Raw genomic sequence first — 19,927 nt, 5'->3', positions numbered from 1 at the left:
TATTTTTGAAGTGAATAGGCTGGTTGGTTTTTTTTTTTTTTCAACAAACAGTTTAAAAGTTCAAACTACACTATCATCTAGAGTTTATAATTTTTTTTCTGATCTACTTTATTAAAATTAAATTGGTTGTATTATGTGGAGACTGTTTTATTCAGCTTTTCTGCTGCTGAACACTCAGACTGGATAATTGGCTACCTTATACATGCATAGTCGTAAATGAAGCTTAAAATGTGGTCCTTTACACTCAGCATAATTTGGAGGGAAAAGCATCCTAGACAGATGTCTATTCCATGGTTTATAAGAGTATGTGATACCATCCGCACTTTTCACAGCTAAACCCTTGAAAACTGGGAGATTGACAAAGGGACCCAAACGTGAAGAGCATTCATTAAAAGATGTAAATAGCCAAGATCCGTGCTGTTTTGTTTCAATCTTTTTTATCCTGTTGAAAACAGGAAAGCCTCCTGTCATGCAGGCTCAGGGATTTTCAGGACCCAATAAAGGTTAGTGACATTTTCAATTCATGTTTGTTTTCATTCTTCTAATCATGAACCCTGTGTCAGCCTGAGAAACCAGCTGAGCTTAATCCATAACCTTTTACAAGTGAAACATTAACTCACAGCATGTTCTGTTGTCTTTTTAAAGCAATACAAAAGCAAAGGGAGCGAAAAAAAAGGAGCCACAACATACATGATAAAACATAACAGCAACCAAATGTGAAGGTTACTTGAAAGCAGTTAAAGTTGTGGACAATAACATATTTTTAGGTCATTAAATTCATCATGTTCAGATGTCATAACTGCTGGGGCTTTTTCACAAGAGTATTCAGGACAGAAGAAAAGAGGCAAAAATGTAGGAAGAGCCAAGTAAAGATTATCTAGAATTTTATCCTTTATTTTGATAAATATTCTGACACATTTCTATACCATCATTTTTGATTGGTATTAACCATGGAGAAAATATCCAACTAGTTTCTCTTCTTTCCTTCTGCAGATTAATTCATCCCACTAGTTTTCTCTGCAAGTTTCACCAGGTGAGTGGACAATACTTTAGGGTTTTATGGCAATACAGTGCAACAGGGTGAGTTTTGTGCAAGGGCAGACTACTGGCCACATATGGCAAGCTTCCTGCCCCACCAAGCATGTGGAATGGCCCACACTGAGCAAACCTGGAGAGAAGAACAGTTCTGACTACAAAGTACACAGGGTCAAGGAAGGATAATTATTTCTTCATCTTGTAAAAGCCATCATGGAGAAAACCTGAGCTCTCATGTCTCTGTTGGATAACAAATACAGTACACGTGTATTAAGGAGGTTCTCAAGTTACAAACTTTTATTGCTCAGAACAAGAAACCGTGTTAATTCATAGAAAAAAAGTAAAGAAACCGCAGCCAGAAGCTATCTGAAAACAGAGCAGTAAGACACAAATAAAAAGGTATCTGATTTAAAAAACCAAACAAGATGAAAAGGGAGCCCTCAGGAAAAGTGACTATTAAGTGTGAATTAGTGTATGTACCACAGATAGGTCCTGTGAAAAAGAAACCTTAACACTGGCTTTGTAAACACTGGCTTTTCCTTATCTGAACGCCTGTGTTCAAAACATCTTTGGATTCTCTATTTCTGTGTGATTGCATTTGAAGAATAGGCTGGAACATTATAGAGAGGGAAGAAGAGAAAGGGAGAAATAACTAAAATGTAGGCAGAGAGATGTGTAGACACACACATATGCAGTAAAATTCTAGAAGGGCCATTTCCTTAGCAAACCAGTCTAAAACATTCTGACATAATTAGAGAAAGCTGACATGTGAAGACAAGAATGATGATGCACCAGGACATGATGCTGTTTCCCCGCCCAGGCTTCCTGACCATGACATTTTGCCAGTACCTCTGTGCCTGCTGGTCACCACAGCATTGAGACTCCCTTATTTGGCTCAAGGCTAAGAACATTTAAAACGTTGAAGCTGAGGCTCACAGAAACACCAAAGTATTACATTACCTGCTGCATGTTGCTCTCTTGTGCAGCAGAAAGTTTGGCATGGAGAGCAGGACCCGTCACTCGCACACAAATCATCAGGGAAATCAGTCACTGTGTCTGCCAAACGCTTTTCCCTCTGGCTTGTTGGACAAAGTTACTGGTTAGACTGGAGGCACACAGCCACAATCCAACCCTGTTTTCAGGAGCAGAGCGCAGAGGGAGACCAGAGTTCCAAGTCCTGCTTAATTAGCTGACCTACTCCTGGGGCAACATATCTAATTATTGAGGACATAGTACAACATTACCATCAAATCCAGAATAAGTAAAAAGAGACTTGGGAGGATTAAAAAGGCTTTTATGGCTGGGGAAGTCCATATGAAAGAAACTCTATTAACAGATGAGGAGGATGAAATTAATTGGTAAAATTAATAGGTAGATAGGTAAAATAGGTAAGATAATAGTCTTGCTAAATGAAAAATAGAAGGAAAAAAATTAACTGAAAGGTCCACCAAAAACAACCATTGGTAATGACATGTAAGACTCTACAATTTAAATATTTACTTATACATTTTAAATTTGCAATTTAAATTTGCAATTTAAATTTGCAATTTAAATTTACAATTTAATTATTTATACAATTTAAATATTTCATTCATCCTTATGTATTATGAGAATTAGCTAACAAATATATTCACTCACTGATTATTATAACTTCAGAAAGTACATCTACATATTCAAGCATGACCTGTGATGATGTTGTAGCAGTTTCCAGAGACTTCTCTAGTTTGACTCATATTTTTGTGATCTCGCCAATGCATTCACCATCTATCTGATCTTCATGATGACTAGCTTTCCCTATGTTATTACTCCCTTAGTGCTTCCCTAATTTCTTTTCTGAATGTTTTTCAATTCATACAAAGTAAGATTCTCAGCTAGTTGTTGGGAGTCCCTTTTTCTTTGACTGTATTTCTACTACTAAAGAGCATTTATCTTTAGGACTTATGTCAGCATATGTGCTTGTCTTTTTCAACATATTCAGGACGATTCATGTCCCTGGTTAGTTGCCCATTCTCACCTCCAGAACTGACTGTATTGCATCTTTCACTGCAGTACAGAGCATCATGCCATTAATGCATCAGAGGACAGCCTCACCACTGGAAACTTCTGATCCTTCCGTCTTTCAAAATTCTTTCAAAGGAGGTTCAAAATAAGCTTAATATTCCTGTTGAAAGAGCATTTTTAAATGCCCAGTCCAATAGAATCATTCCTTCTCATTTCATCTTCACACCATGGTTTGATACTGATGATAGAGGCCTGTGGTGAGTTCAGTGACATGCTGTTGAATCTGCCAGCATCCCCCTAAACTTTTGAGATAAGAGATGTCAAGTGCTTTCTAAGTAATAAATAAAATATGCATTTAGTAGGTGATTATGTTTTTTCAGTTATGTGGTTTCAGCACTGTGGATGGTTTAGGTGCCTTCCCCTCCTCTGACACAAGCTTTCTGTACCACGGCAATATTCTCAGCATTTGCTTCCTGGGATCATGTAATACAAGGACATGAATTTTTCTTGGAAGGGATATCAGTAGGATGGCTCAGCTGTAACACTCTTACATCCACATTCTTTATCATGGATAAAAAATTTCCCTTCATCCAGTCATGAATGGCCGATTTAAACATTCATACACAGTCACAGAGTTTTACAAGATCAGCATGAAAGCCGTCAGCCAAATTTTGCAGTTTTTCTGGGGCATTGTCCTCTATAATGCTTCCCTGAGCTGCATTTTCAGATAAGCATACATCACAAGTAGTAGTAGTAGCTTGGTAGTACCTGTGGGCTGTGTTTCTGTTGTCTTAGACCGTGAGTAGCTCTACAGGTTGGCACAGTGAACACTGCATAAGTGCAAACTGTTACCTTTGGTAATCCTGGCCACACATGTCTCTTCTCTACTTCTCAAATTGCATGCATTTGCTCTCTCTTGTTTTGCCAGCCTTGGAGTTTATCTGCTTCTATGGTGCCTTTATCTGCTCTTTATGTGTGAGCTTATTTTACCATGTCTCACCAGCTCAAACTCTTGCATGATAGCATAGTCCAAAGGCCTTAGAGCAGAAGGTGGGCTTTACAAACAATATTTCACTGCATCACAAAGTTTTCACTTTTGAATCATTCACAATGCTCACACTCAGGCTGGGCATCAAGTTCTTTCACTTTTTCAACTTCTAAGTCACTGTCTATTGAACATTCAATTTCTGGCCCTGGTTGGTTTTCTTTATTTTATCAGATTGTGCTTCTAGGGTGTTAACTGAGGAGGGATTGGTGCTGATCAGGTTACCAGGACCATTATAATAAATTAAATGCCTTTCTGCTTTGTTGCATAAACCCAGATCAATGTTCTCTATCAATTTTGATAATTCCTGTTGTTAGTAATGCCAAGTCCTGTTACAGGACTGACTAATGGATTTACTTGTCCTTTAATGGGCTTCTCTTGATCCCAAAAATTAGATCACAGAATCAGAAAGTCTGAGAGTGAGGAGGTGAAACAGCAATACAGAGCAAAGCAGAAATTGCAGAGGCTGGAAGCCCAGAAGTGGGTAATGTTAGGCTTCTAGTTCCATTTGAACTAAATATCAGAGTTGAAGGACTGATGATCCAAGGTTTCCCTTAACCTCAATGGGAGCTACTGTGTTCTCAGCATCTCTCTGAAAACCTAACCCTCATTATTCAGTCCCCTTGTGATTTAATTGTTTGTGAACAACTTTGGAACAGATTTGGAAGCCTTGCCTAAGAGCAGGTGGAAGGAATGGGACTAAGCAAGGGGAGAGAAAGCAGTGTTTGAGCACTGTGAGATTGTTACTGATCACAGGATACAATACAGATGTTCAGTTGCAGTAGTTTCCAAAGGAAAAAACAAAAGGCCCAACACCTGGTGTGCCCAAGCCAGTGCTTCTCACCCTCTCATCACCTGCTCTCCCCCACAGCTGTGCTGAAGCTAGCAATAGTCTTTAATGTCATATCACTATTTGTTCACTGCCTCAAACTCCCAGAGGGCTTCCCCCATTTGCCAGATGCAAATTGTGATAATTACAAAGTCCCCACTACCAGTACAGAGTACAGAGTCACATGTTTCAGGCTGAGCATTAGGCAGAACTTGAAGCAAACTGAGCCCAAAGTCATGAGGCTCTCTCCCTAGTTAGCAGGAGGTGGGGGCTGAAGCCAATGGATATCCTTGATCTTTAGCATACCATTTATTTCATTACATCTAATTTGGTTGATATTATCAACATTATTACACTGATAGTTGTTTCAACTCAGACTAATTTAATTGATAGAATTCTGTGTCCTTGCTATTATATGAGACAATTAGCTCTCATTAGTTCACATTTCACTCATTTTCCACTGACTGATTGCACTACATACTGATACTTGCTATCAATATGTAATGCAATCAGTCAGAGGAAATGTTGATATAGTATCTCTAAAAACTATCACACTTAACATTCTGATTGTCTTCAAAGTACCAATATTTTCCTATAACTTAATGGTTTCATAATGCAATGTTTTGTATTAATAACAATCTTTTTAAGGTCACACAGTTAATCACATACTGATTAAACAGTAGTTAACTAATGAGGGTGACAACTTATTAATAAATTACAGTTGATACACTTCCGTTATTCAGTGTAACCTTTAAAGAGCAGAGCTAAGACTGAGGGTTGACTTAAATACTTCTTGCCTCTCTTTTCATATATCTACCTGAGGTTTCTTTTCTTGAATTCTAGACATTTTTGTATGCTATTGTCAAAGTCCTTCTGTAACCATATGGAGACCTTTAGCAAAGCAAGAACATGCAGCTGATTCTTAAATACAAAGGTGAAGAGGTTACTTGAATGGTACTACTGTTAATTTGTCCTTTAAACACTTACAGCAAGGAGTCTATAATGGTAAGGACTGAAGAACAGAGGTCTATCAGATTATTATATCAGAAATGCTAAAGACTCAAAGGAAAGAAAAAGGTAAAAGGTATAACCAACTAACATAATCCACTGAGCTTTCACTGAAGTCCATGTGAAAATGCATGAATAATTTGCTCCAAAAATTGTATAATTAAATTTCTCTTCTTAAGAATTTGTATACCAGTACACACTGGTGTGAATTTGTAGCTGTGTTTATAAATAATAAACTTCCAGTCCTTGCATTTCTATGGAGTATAAAATCCCTCAATATGCCATAAAGCATAGATCATTCTGTGAAAAAGAATAGTCCAACATTCTTCAATATGTAATTTGTAAATCTCATCTATTCAATAGCAAACACATTTAATCAGCTCTACAGTGAATCTGAAACGGACTCTTAATCTTGAAAAGTTAACAACATAAAAAAGCATAAAATAAATGGTTTGCAGTTGGGGACTTTAAAAATTCCCTGCAAACATATTTTAAAGAGTAAATCCAAATTAGTCTTGCAGTGCTAAATTTGATGCTAAATAATGACAGAGGACATTTAAATACCATACTTACTATAATAATCTGTGTTTGAATCATGGCTTCCATGAACTAAGCTAAGCCTTTAGACAGAGACTAATTGCTACAAACATTAATTTTCAAGTCCCTTTTGTTTCCTATTGCAGGCACCTCTGGATGCAAAAGGTACCCAATTAGCAGAATTCATGGTTCTGATTGTGCATTGTGGGACTAGTATAAACACTGCTGATTACTATTCCACTGTAATGGTTGATTTTTATTTATTTTTTTTTCTGATTGCTTAATAAGGCCATCTATTCTACATCAGACACTGGCAGGGTTGCTGGTGAAATCAGTTAGGTCACTTTTTCTGGTCATAGTAGCAGGAGGAGCCTTGTGATGGTAAGAGATGACTAAAGGCATAATTACAGACTATTTAACCACATCTGTTTCCCCACTTAACATTGTCTGCTCAAGTTAGTTGTAGTTAAATAAATAAAAAGGAAAATAATGGTGAAGACACTAAAAATTACTATTACATGGGTAAAACTCTAGGGTTTGTTATAATTACAGAAAACAGAGTTTACCATGATTTTTAAAAGGCACTCATTTATATTAGAGAGTTTCTATACACATACACTCTGGCTGGTTGCTGCTGCTTTTACAGCCTATGTTATTTAAATATCTATTTGTACAGAAGAATTAGTTGAAAGTAGAAAAAAAACTTAAGATGAGTCTTCTTTCTTGAATTTTGCTGTATGTCTTCATTCAGTATAATTACATGACAAGACTGTGATTTTTTGTTTAAAAACAAATACCCAGAACACCACCAGTTCCTGTCAATGACAGTGGGAAGAGCAGGGAGCTCTGGATTCCTCCATATGTTTCTCCAATCATACAGGGATACTGTTTTCACCCTTTTATTTATAAAGGTAGATCTCTTGTCATTTCTGAATATATTGCTCCTTCATGATGAAAAATAGCACATAAATAAGTAAGTGCTGTCAAAGTCCAGCTTGCACATGGACATACAGCCAAACCATCTAGCCCAGCAACATGTCTAGCTAACATCAGGACATACGTTCTGTAATTTACCTGCACTCTTTTGTTCTGTATAGATAAATGGCATAATGTAATCAAAATATCAACACTGTAACACTCTAACATTGACAGAACAAGGGAGATAGCTTGGCTGGTTGTTGTAAAACTAGGATATTGAAATATCAGAGCAAATATCGACCTTCTTCACATTAGTTACTACCAGCAGACAGATTTTTAGCTACCACCAGTGCAAAACCCACTGAAAACAGTGAAGCTTTGTCAAAATAAGACAGGTGTCCTTACGTGCTCAGAGTAGGAGTCCTAGCACAAGATCATCACATGCTTTAAAATTCACTTAAGGCAATAGAATTGGACAGTCTATTTCAGGTGGATTATGGCCCTATTTCTATTATTTAGGTGGTTTTTGGTTGGTTGGTTGGTTGGTTGGTTGGTTGGTTGGTTGGTTGGTTGGTTTGGTTTTCGGGTTTGGTTTGGTTTTGGTGTTCATGGTTTTTTTGACAGGCCATTGGAAATAACATGAGGTATAGAAGGAAAAGTAGGTTGTTTTCCTCAGATTTCAAAATGCTCAGTTGCTCTGGGACCTGGTTTTGCTGGATACAGTGGAGGGGAATGATGAAGCTCTGCATCCTCAGTTATACACTAGCACTACATTTGTAACCATAAGACCAAAAAGAATTAGGAATCAAATGCTTTAAAAGCAAAAATGTAGTATTAGAAAAAAGGGAGTAAATAAGTGGTACAATCCTAATTTCTCAAGTGAATCAGAAAAGAATGTCCTTACAGAGCTGAACATCCCAGGATCAGATGCAAGAGAGGGTGTAAGAGGCAGTGGCACTGGGGTGCCAAGGAGCTCCCACTGCACCTCATGTGCAGTGCAGGCAGAACCTGCTGGTTCTGTTAAACCTGTAGAGGTTAATACTGCTGTTAATACAGGGTATTCCTACTGTGCAAAATGATCTTTGCTTGTAGATATTTGCTTGGTAACAAGTAGTTATGACAATGCACATCCCTACTGTGCATGCATATTTGCACATGTGCACTCGCCTATGCATATATGTGACATAAGATCAGAAATATGATTGTGGAGGATTGAGAGATTCTCTATTCTGCACCCTGTAGAAGCAGCTGTACTTCAATTGCATTGCCTGTTCCTGGGATTAAACTTCTCATTTTCATCAGATTCTCACTCAAGACAATATATCCAACTCTGACTTTAGTCTTCATCTATTTCCACCATCTGGATAAAGAAAATTAGAGCACTGTTGCTGTTGTCATTATAGCCCCATTCCATTATTTTGTTCTTTTCTAATACAGAACTATCCTCCTAGCATGTCTTACTCTTGGCTCCCTCCTCTACATGCTGTCCAATTGCAAGCAGCTAAGACAATATTTCTCCTGCACCATTCACTCTCTGACTTTGTTAAAATCCAAAGCCTTGCTCTGGAATTGAAGGCCACATAACAACTTCACTCCTTCTTTTGCACTGGACAGTCAGGCCGTTTAAAACAATTCTTGCAAAGGAGTGGATTCATTCTTTAACCATTTCTAGTGATCAGTAACTAAACAGGTTTCCATAGCACCATTTACCTCCAGTAATTTTGGATGTTGAAGTTCCCAGTGCCACAACATCCATTTTGAGATTTCTGAGAAGAAACAAAAAAGAAAAAAACCAACAAAACAAACAAACAAAAAAATAGCAAAACAAAAAAAGTATTAAAAAAAGAGACATGAGTATGATACAAATAACTATAAGCTACCTGTGCTATCAACTGAATTTCTTAACAACTTTCAGGGTAGCCTGAAGAGCCTTGTGTAGTGCCTTATGTGAACAGCCAATGCACTCAAACCATGCCCATCATATGTCGTTATTATTAAGAAACAGTCAGTCCATTTGCTCCAGTTCCTATATTTCAGGCACCTATTATTATAATTTACCTCTGGCCTTCTTTTTTAGTAGATCCTTGCTGACCCCATTAATCAGTTCTGGGGACAGTGCAGCTTCTCTATCTGGAGTACAGCAACTTTACAACATTCTCCTAAGCACGGGCACTGCAGACACAGGCAGCATCACACTCACACTCAGATGGTGGACCAAGGGGTGAGCAGGCATTCTCTGTCAGGAGAGAGAAAGAGCCATGAAATGGTCATATACTCTGTGTGTATGTTTCAAATTTCATGACAAAGTCACCATGAAATGGTTCTTCAGCTCATGTCTCCCATTATCAGCAGGTTCAGGATGAATCCACTGCTCATGTAGTGGCAATGTGCTGTAATTTAATCAGTCATAAACACTGTAGGCAATCTGTGTCAGGCTACTATTTAAAATACAATTTTATTCACCACTTTTCCTGGGTAGGTAGACTGAGAATGGTCAGGAGCACCAATACATATCTGAGACTGCACAGTTCTGCCAGCTGCTTGACTTCCTGCCCAAAACAGTGTGACTTGCTGGCAGGCAGTACACCTGGGGATGCCAGTGGACAGTAGATCTGAGATACATAATCACTTCTCTAGCTGCAGTTTTTTAGAATGCATTTCAGGAAAATTAGAGCTAAACAAGTATTTTTCAAATTTACAGAAACAGAAGTAAAATCACTTTGGTCCAAACTCCAATTTTCTGTTGCAATGACCAAGAAATTTTCTGTGAATTTACCTGCGTTTTTTGTAGACAAAACAGCTCAGCAGCTTTGTACGTGTTACTGTTTATTTCCCATTAAAATATTCTAAATCCATCATCAAAGATCTGTTAATCCTTCACACGCAATTTTTCTTTCATTCATCTTATTTTAAAAATTACAATTACAAGTTATCATCTTAATGTTTTTCAATAAATGCTTGCATAGTTTCCTAAAAAAGTAGAGAGAGAAGGAAATTGTAACATCAATTATTTTATACTAATAAACCTGAAGTGTTTCTGGCTATTACCAGGTGAGTTTTATGATACACAAGACAGTGTTGGTTGGTTGGGCTTGGGGGAAGGATGCTGTCAGTTTTTTTGAACTACACAAATATCTGGCCTTTACAACCTTCAGTTGTTGCAAAGCTTACTGAGATGGTGAATGTGGTCATAGCTGAGTCAAAAATATCTCAATTATTTGGAGATGTGCTTTTAGAATGATTACTGGGTTTTGGAAATGAATTTTTCACTTTTTGAAGCGTTTGACATTGAATCACCTGTCGACTGCTGAGACAAAAATAACTGCATCTTGTTCACAGGGTCTTTCTTCAGCATCTGTATCTGCAATATAAAATAAAGGAATGTATTCTGACTTATTCCCTACTCAGCAACATCCATGAATACTAAAATTATCTGTTTCCACCTCCATTTAAAAAAACCCAGATTTTATTTCCTGTAATACTATCTCCCCAGCATCACTCCCTAGTGTTACTGTAGATGTTTTTCTCTGACCCTTATCTCTCCTTTTCATTATTCCTTGCAGCATCCTCTGTTTCATGGCACACTGTATCTGCAGGCAGTGCTGGCAAAATTAGCAGATAGTTTTACTTTTCAGAATCCAAAGTGTTTTTCTGGGTATAATATGCCCAGAAGATATTTTTGTTCCTTAACTTCATCTTGGCAATTTTATATTAATTGTTGAAGCACAGTTATGGTACCTAACCATTTTTTTGCATATGATTTTGGCATATGTTTCAATTTTTTGACAAAGTTATTCAGTTAAAATCATAAATAATTTTTTATATTTTATGATACTTATCTGATCATTCCATAATGAAAATTTTACCTGGCATTGTAAATGAAATTTACATTCCTCCTAGTAGTCTTTTACCACTCTGCTGTAGAACTGCATTGAGTTGGTTTTGATTGTCCTTCTTCCAGAGAGCTGATGACATCATTGTAGCCTTACATGTTTATAGACACCTACCTCATCTGTTGGTCTTCCTTTTCCATTTCTGAGCTGACCAGTATGGTTGTTTTTGAAGTTTTGCATGGCACTAATATATGAAAAATAGCTTAAGCCCCTACTGTATCTCCCATTATGGTAGGTTTTTTTTACCCCTTGACTTGACCGACAAAGGTTTACCTTTTCATAAAAATACATTTTTTATAGTATCTAAAGACATTTTGGTTTTGGGTGGGGACGTAGGGAAGGTCCTCCAAAGCCATAGCATGTTTTTCCATGCATCAGTAACTTATATCAGCTTATAACCTTAAAAAGGATGGTTCTTACAGAAAAAATATTAAAATGGCCATACAATTTCAGTACAGGCTTACTGCAGTCTTCTCTCTTACAGCCCTGTTGGACGTTTGCCATTTTCTTATGAAGATTTAAGAATTTTACAGTTGCTAAACAAGGTTTCTTTCACACCCATGTGATGAAAAGCAGAAATACAGGGTTCTACCTTTGCTGCTGTTGAATGCTGTTTTGTTTAGTTTGTTTTGTGCTGATTCACGTGTCTCTAGGATTGGAGTCACTTTTGCTGTTATAATCACTCCTCATGCTGAAGTCTCCATTTTTCTTCCAGATAAGCTGGTCTCTCTCATGAGCCTTTCCTGAAAGTACCACTTCCATAAATACAGAATAATACAGTACCTTTACTCAGAGATGCTCACATTCCCAGTAACTGGAACTCAACCATAATGTACAAGCCCTAAAGATGATTATATAGAATTAATAAAGGCACAGAAATAGCTCATGTGATTCCCACTGATCATAAAACCTTTTATTAAGCATTTTAAGATTGAATGCTCAGAAAAACAAAATATTTTAAAATAGATACATTTTTTGGCTTCATACATTGGCTAAATAAATTATAAGAAACACTTGTAAAAATTATTAAACAACAGACAAAGAGTGAATAACATTTTAAAATTAAATGGTGAATTATTAATAATTTAGGTCTCAATTTCAAACTATATATTTTACAAGAGAAGAGTTTAGATACAGTTTTTTTTAATTTCCTGTGTCATTTTTTATTTCCTGTGTTATTTAAATCTATTTAAATCTACCCACTATGCCAAGCAGTGTTACCAAGCAATCAAAATCTGGAAGCATACAAGTATCACTGAGGACAAAACATATAGATCCTGTATTTTGAAAAGCATGTTACCCTTTTGTGTCAAAAATATTATCCAGTAAGTTTGTTCCAACTGGATGTCTACCAAAAAATAAGACAAGTTGAAAATCAGTGGAGTTAAACCCCTTGGAGAGATGTAAAACTGTGAATATAATTGAAATGTTAATAATTGTGTTCATGCTGATAATTACCAAGAATAGTTTGGTATAGTAGTTACAGAGCTCACCTTTCACCTCTGGGTCCTGGATTTTATTTCTACCTGGGACTGCATAAAAAGAGTTCAATTATCTCCATCTGCCTTTTAGTGGGAAGATTTTCCACCCCATTCATACTTCAAAAGTAAACAAAAATAAAAATAGGTGGACAGAGAGAACATTTTATGCCCTCAATCAGCTAATTAGTTTGAAGTTTTGGGCATTATTTTTAATAAAATTTGACAGGAAGTAACACAGTTTAGACCATTTGGAACAGACACAAAATGACTGAAAAAATGCAAACTGAAGACAAATCTCTACTCCTTCCTCTACCATTTCTTTTAGTATTTTGAGTATAGCATACAAAAATTAATGTAGTGTCATAATGTAAAGATAAAACACTCATTGCTGTGCAACAGCCTCATAGCTATGAATCCAACACAAACACTTCAGCACAACACTTATCCTATTCATAGTTTAATGCATAATGAGAAAAGGAAATAAATTACATTTTATACATAGGATTAACAACAGAAGTTCAAAAACATATCAGACTCAGTATTTTGATGCTGGGTTTTAATTAGCCTAACTGCCTCCATCTACCTGCCTCATAAAGCAGGGAAAGAGTAATGATTGCTAGATTATGTAGGGATCTAAGCACATGGGTATCTTAAAGCTTTCAGAAATTTTATGAAGTTCTGCTCACTTTTCAGGGCGTCTCTTTTACACCATGATAAAGAGAGCTGTGCAATACCTGAAGCCCTGATGCAAAGTTATGAGGCAGTATGCCATGAATTTAAGAAACAGTGACACTTGTTTTATCATGAAATGTGAAATCTCAGAGTCCTTCACTGATAGGCAAAAATTAAGAAATAAAGATCAAAATTTAACAGCAATCATTTTTTATGAGACACTGCAATCAGTTTCCATCAGTTATGTACCATTTACTATGGTAAACACAGATTTAATCAGTGAGTTGTGCAAGTCTGAAAAAAACCCACAAACACCAAAATCCACCATTTTTCCACAATAGGCAAAGCTACATTCCTTAACTGTATCAAGAAGATAATCCAAAAGAGATTTTATTCCATCCCTATCTGAATGCAATACCATCATTATCTGTGCTCTTCTTTCTTAATTGTTCTAGATACTGAGATAAAATAGGAAATTAAACAAGATCTAGGCATCACAAAGTGTGTATTTTAGAAAATTTAGATTCTAGTACTTTAATGCCACTAGACAGGAAAATAAATATAGTTAAAACCTGGAAATGAATAGGAATTCTCCCCTGGATTTCAGCAGCATTGAAGAGAAATCTGAAAAAAACTGGGCTAATAACAAGAACGTGAGAGTATGCAGCTCAGCTTGGAATTGAAATATGCAGAAAGTTCTCCAGTTACTGACAGCAAGATGCCTCCATTGCTCCATTCCTCTCCTCATTTCCCTGGTTTTTAGTTACAGATGCTTTGATTTTAAGGCGAAGGATAAATACTGTGTTTATACATGCTTTGTCCCTTTTCCTTCAGCAGTGTGGGGAGATGTAAGTGGAACAGAAGGTACTGGGGGTAATGCAGTCAAGCATAAGGACCACATTTTTTGAAGTCAAGATTCACTAACTCTTTATTAAGATCCAGATGGAGGCAGATAGATAGGGACAAAACCCTTGCTTTCTGTAGAATATGTCCATGCAGTTTCCTGGGTTTTTTAAATTTTTGCTTAGGTTATGCATAGTTTTATTTTTCTCAGAACTCCCCTGGTACAAATCAAATATATATCTCACAATTTTGACACCTGCTCCACTTCTTCTGAGCACCTTACTTACTTGATTCCTCCTATGTGGTAGAGCCAATTAGGGTCACTTTCTCTAACAAAAGTCCTTTGTGATTCTCTATGTCTCTCAATGTTGAGACAAGGTAGCCCTAAGTGGACAAATCAAGGGTAGGGCCCAACACTTTGCTTTATTGAACCTCATACAATTGGCCTCAGCCCATTGATCCAGCCTGTCCAAACCTGTCTGCAGAGCTTTCCTACCCTCCAGCAGATCAACACCTCCATCAGCTTGGTGTCCTCTGCAAACTAAGGGTGCACTCAACACCCCCATCCAGATAGAGATACTAAAAGAGATTGAACACGAGACTGAGCCCTGGGGAACACCAGTAGCAATCGTGAGCCAAGTGGATTTGACTCCATTTGACACCACCCATTCAGACAGTTCTATACCCAGCAAACACTGCACCTGTCCAAGCCATGAGCAGACAGCTTCTCCAGGAGAATGCTGTGGGTAATAGTGTCAAATCCTTTGCTGAAGTCCGGGTAAAAAACATCTTTCCCTCATCTACTACTCTTGTCACTTTGACATGGAACATTCATTTATTTAACAGTCATTTATTTAACAACACTAAAGTTTGGTTTTGCACTGCCAGCAGCAAACCTTATGTGTGAGCCATACTTCCATTTGACAAAAATATGAATTGCTCACCATTTACCATGTCTACAGCTTTAAATGCATGAAAACACTAAGTGCCTTATTGAAAATGGAAAATTGTGAATTATCCTAGCTTTTCTTTGTAAAGCATCAGGATTGTTCATTCATCCAGTGGCATTTGATGGCCTTCCTGAGAAGAAAAACACCAAATGGGCCTTGCATTTACTGCTGTGCAATGAACACTGTAGCTCCTGCATAAGAAATAAAATAATATTGGCTGCAAAATTGCTAATTATGTGGACTTAATAATCTGTCTAGTAATAAAAGCACTTAATAAAACGGAGGACAAGATAATGCTGTGGCTGTGGGTACTGTAAGATGGGAGGAATTAAGGCATATGGAAAGCAACCTTCACCAAGTCTCACCAAAAAAGGACCAGAATCAGAGGAGAGGGATTGAAATGCACATTTAACTTATCTGAGAGATGTGCACAGGCACAGCACTGCAGGATTGTGCAGTGTGTGACAATCTGCCCACGCCCTGGTTCCTTCTCTGGCTGCACTTCACCTCTGCCATTGCTATTTTTAAAAAATTACAAACCTGCATCAACAAGAGTCTTACAGAAAAAGTTACCTCGCAATTAAAACGTATTTTGAAAACCCTGAAGTGATAAAATGCATAAATCTGCAGGGAATGCCTGAGACACAGGAAGGAATAGGGCAGGGAAGAAGAACCCCCTCAGTTAACCATAATCAAACGCTTTGATATTAAATGTACAGCTGCTGTATTGCACCCACAGAGTTTCAAAACAGTTAATACAAGGTTTTCACTCCATGGGCTTTAAAACAGGAAAAAATACTAAACCCCAAGTGAAACTGTGAAAATAGAGAAGCCATTAAAGATATTCTCACAGTAGGACACAACAGGCCTTCTATTTAGTGGCTTACAGATAACGGGTTTGCAAAACACATAGTTATCAAGTAAATGACAGATGAAGGAACTTAAAATAGTGATTTCAAATCTGTCTTTCTTCAGCCTTGCTTTATTTAAGAAAAGTTTATCTAAAAATGTTTAGATACCAATTCTGGATTCTGGCCTTGAAATTCCTTTCACACCTGTTTTACATGGTTATCTCATACATCTATGATCCCTTTCAAAAATATGAACATTTTCACTTCTTCAGGTATAGCTTGACTTGTGTCCTCTAATTTCTAAAGAAGAGAGACATGGTGCTAGTGGGCATTACACATGTACTCTGTATTGTGTTTTTCTCCACTATTAAATGTCCTTCTTGATGATTTCACAAGCATTTCAGTACATGTGAGGATATAAGCAAACACAGCATTTCAAGTGCAGATGCATTAATGCCATGTGTCTTGTAAACACTGCTGCTTTTTGTTTGTGCACTTACGTTTCACCAATTCCAGCCTGTGCTTCAATTTGCAACTTTATATTTATTTTTCTATTTTTATTTCTCCACCCATTTCTAAACTTGACTTCTAAAGAGCTACTCCCCAGTTTTTATGCACCCTATTGATTTTGATTTTTTTTCCTGTGCCATATATATGGCCTTACACTTGCTGGTAATTTAATCAGATGCAATTTTTCAGTCATGCAGCTTCTAAGCATTTTTTGTTTCCTGATTTTGTATGATGGATGTTCTAATCCCTGCCCATATCTTTATTTTCTTGGGAATTATCTCACTGTTCTAGACCAGCATATGTCCTCACATTCACAGCCAGCCCCCCTGTGAAAGCTGCTGCCTGTTGTGTACTTACATAATTTTGCCAAAGGTCCCAGAACAGTCACTTGCTCTGAGACCTGGCATTACACAAAATAGTGCTCTAGGTCATCATTATGCTCAGCTCCTTTCCTTCCACTTTGTCCAGCTCATTTTGACATTTCCAGGCTCTAACAGCTGCTTCTCCTATTGGAAAATGTAAAACACTGTGAAAAGGCAGTGGGTGGGAAAATACTTCAATGGAAGAAAAACAGCTCTGTACTCCTTCATATGTTGCTCTCCTTTGATGATATCACAGGTATAAAGAAGTGCTTTCACACCTGCTATCAGTAGGACTGCTGTAAGTTACTCCTCTATATTCTCTCTTCTTTCTCCTTTAAGGTGCAAATTTTACACAGCATTTTCTATAGGCATGAGTTGGTAATTAAATACCAATTAAGGCATTTCTTATCACAGCAGCTGTCAGTGATCCCCTCTGCCAGCAGCCCAGCACCACAGCCCAGGCAGCTGCTGGGCAGGACACGGAGCAGGCAGCCAGAGCATCCCTCCCCACCCGGCATGAGGCGCATCCTGAGCCCTGCACGGCTCTCACCTGGGCTCGGCTGCTTCCCTGCACTGCCCAGCCCCAGCTTCAGACCCATTCCACTTAGCACTGAGCTAGCTACACTAGGGACTTACTTGTAAGTTCGCTCTGACACTCTCACCTGAAGTAGAAATACCCTTCATGTTTTATATTAACTTTTCTTTTTCCTTCTTATCACTGCTGGCTTTTTTGCTCCCTGTGGAATGACACAAACTTCACACAAATTTTTTCTTCAAACAAATCAGGTTTCTTCCACTTGATCGGCATTTTCCTTGTGTATAGATTATGGTTCACATTAAAATGGAATTGAAATATTTTATTACATTAAAAGTACTGGATGGCAAAAGGTAATAAATCTACCTTGACCTGTCCTTTATCACTCTTGGCAGATGCTGTTGCAGTTCATCTGACATTTTGGCATCTCTAACTGATTTATTTGGCAAATCATTGCCTGAGTTTTTTAGACACCTGGGTTTTTTCACTGTTTTGTTTTTTTGGGGGTTTTTTGTAAATAAGTATGCATGGTATACACTACAACATGTTAGCTTGGTTAAAGAGCTTTTTCTCCATTTTTCCACAAATACTGTTCTGTTGCAAATGAAGTCGTAGGGCATTGGTTTTCTGCATGTCTTTGTAAATTGACTCTGCTTTTTGTTGTTGATGTTGTTGTGTCCCCTCCCTCTTCCCTCTGTCTTCTTCATATTTCTATGGCTGGAAGACAAAACTGAGCTGGTTATTGAGACAGTATCATTTATTTGTGTTCTTTAAGCAGGCTGTAGCAGAGCCAGAAGATAATGGGCACCTCATTTATTCAGGCTTTGAATGATCATATTTAATTCCCAGTGACAGCTGTCTTCACCATATTAGCATTGCAAATCAGCACTGTTTTGTAATGGCCTTCTATTGAACATGATTCAATTATGTGTGGTCCGTAGTGAGGCAGGATACGGTCTTAGTATCTATAGCAATATTTCTGCAAGCTGCTGCTCTTTACACTGCTCACATTTAAGCTGTCTGTTTATCACAATGCTTTCCTTGAACTACACTGAACTCTCTTCATTTTGCAGCGAAATAAAGAAGAATGAAGATAATTTGTAAAAGCAGTTATCTGGTCAGCTATATTACATACCCTATCTTCTTTACACATGCCTGGAATCAGGAAACACTTGTTAAAATAATTGTTATTATACTTAAAACATTTATATTACAAAAGTCATTAAAACGGATTTAAATTATTATACAGTATTAGGTGGTACTACATACTAAAGATCAATGCTGGCTTGAAGAAAAATTGTAATAACATATCAAATAGTGTTTTGTTATAGTTTTCCAAGAAAAGGGGAGTAAGGTTTAACTTTTATAAAAGATGTTAAAAGTCATAAAATTTAAAGTCCTATTTAATTTACCGTGGAATGGGTAAATCTTGTGCCCCATATATTCTTCCCTTCCAGCATCATGAGCTGACGTATGCCTATGACATTTCAGACTATGCTGTTGAAGGCCTGGATTTCAAGCCCAGAGCTTAAAAGATGTGTGTGTTTGTCATAATATAAAAACCTTTATAAATTTTGATTCTAACTGTAAGATAAGTTCTCCAATTTTATTAGGCAGCCTCAAAAAGAAAAGCTTTCTCTGTACAAATTCAGCAAATATATGCTTCAGTAATGCAAGGCAAAGCACAAACCTTACTCTTTTCCTCAGGTTTTCCATTCATATATTCTCTACAATATTTAGGTTTTTCTTGCAGAAAACTCATTATACACAATACAATTGTCTCCAGCTCCAGGGTTCCCTTCATCTTAAAGATGAATCTTTCACCTTACTGGTGAAAAAGTGCACCTATAGCAGAAATACATTGTTATTCCACAAACTAGAGTGCTGGCCCTCGTTCTGAAGTAGTTGGTCGATCAACAAGATGGAAGGTTTTTTTAATCATATACTGACCTTGAACTGTTTAAAGACACTTTCTAGGTAATTACAACAGAGGAATTGACATTCCCAGCTTGAGGTTGGTCCAGCCAAAGATGCCCCAGGTGGGGTGGAAGGTGCTAACCATACTGCTTCCTCCAGTGACACTGCATTGGATACCACTGTGCATGTATCATGTTCATCCACTTTTTAAAGGATTACTTAACCTTTTTTCTCTTTTTTTAAGTTTTTATTCAAAACTTTCCTCTCCACTGTCTCCTTCAACGATTCTCTTGCTGTTTTTGCAAAGATTTGATACATGTTAATTTCTTGATTGCATTCTTATCTTCATTAATGAGATTTTACTGCATTTTTGAAATCAAAGGACTTATGTGAAAATAACGACTGCTTCATCACTCACATGGGGGCTCACTGCATTTTTTTAAAGCAAGATCCATTTGTTGTTAATGACTGTGCTTTTTAATGTATATCAAATTGTACACACCTACCTGGGAAACAAACTGGAGTTCATGGGAGCAGTTT

At 37.3% G+C, this 19,927-nt stretch overlaps 2 long non-coding RNA genes across 2 annotated transcripts in view; both read left to right on the top strand.

Annotated features, from left to right (window-relative positions):
* LOC148223363 (uncharacterized) overlaps positions 1–19,927 on the top strand; it is a 107,614-nt gene that overhangs the window by 69,759 nt on the left and 17,928 nt on the right. The gene's annotated exons all lie outside the window — the stretch shown is intronic.
* Positions 453–18,999, top strand: LOC148223364 (uncharacterized). The gene is made up of 3 exons (XR_015804359.1): positions 453–503; positions 994–1,033; positions 18,928–18,999. It is a non-coding gene; the product is annotated as an uncharacterized LOC148223364 (long non-coding RNA).

This window comes from Sturnus vulgaris, chromosome 6 (genome assembly GCF_052056855.1).
Source record: "Sturnus vulgaris isolate bStuVul1 chromosome 6, bStuVul1.hap1, whole genome shotgun sequence".
Lineage (NCBI taxonomy): Eukaryota > Metazoa > Chordata > Aves > Passeriformes > Sturnidae > Sturnus > Sturnus vulgaris.
The sequence above is the reverse complement of the archived record's forward strand: the minus strand, read 5'-3'. Positions and strand labels throughout refer to the sequence as shown.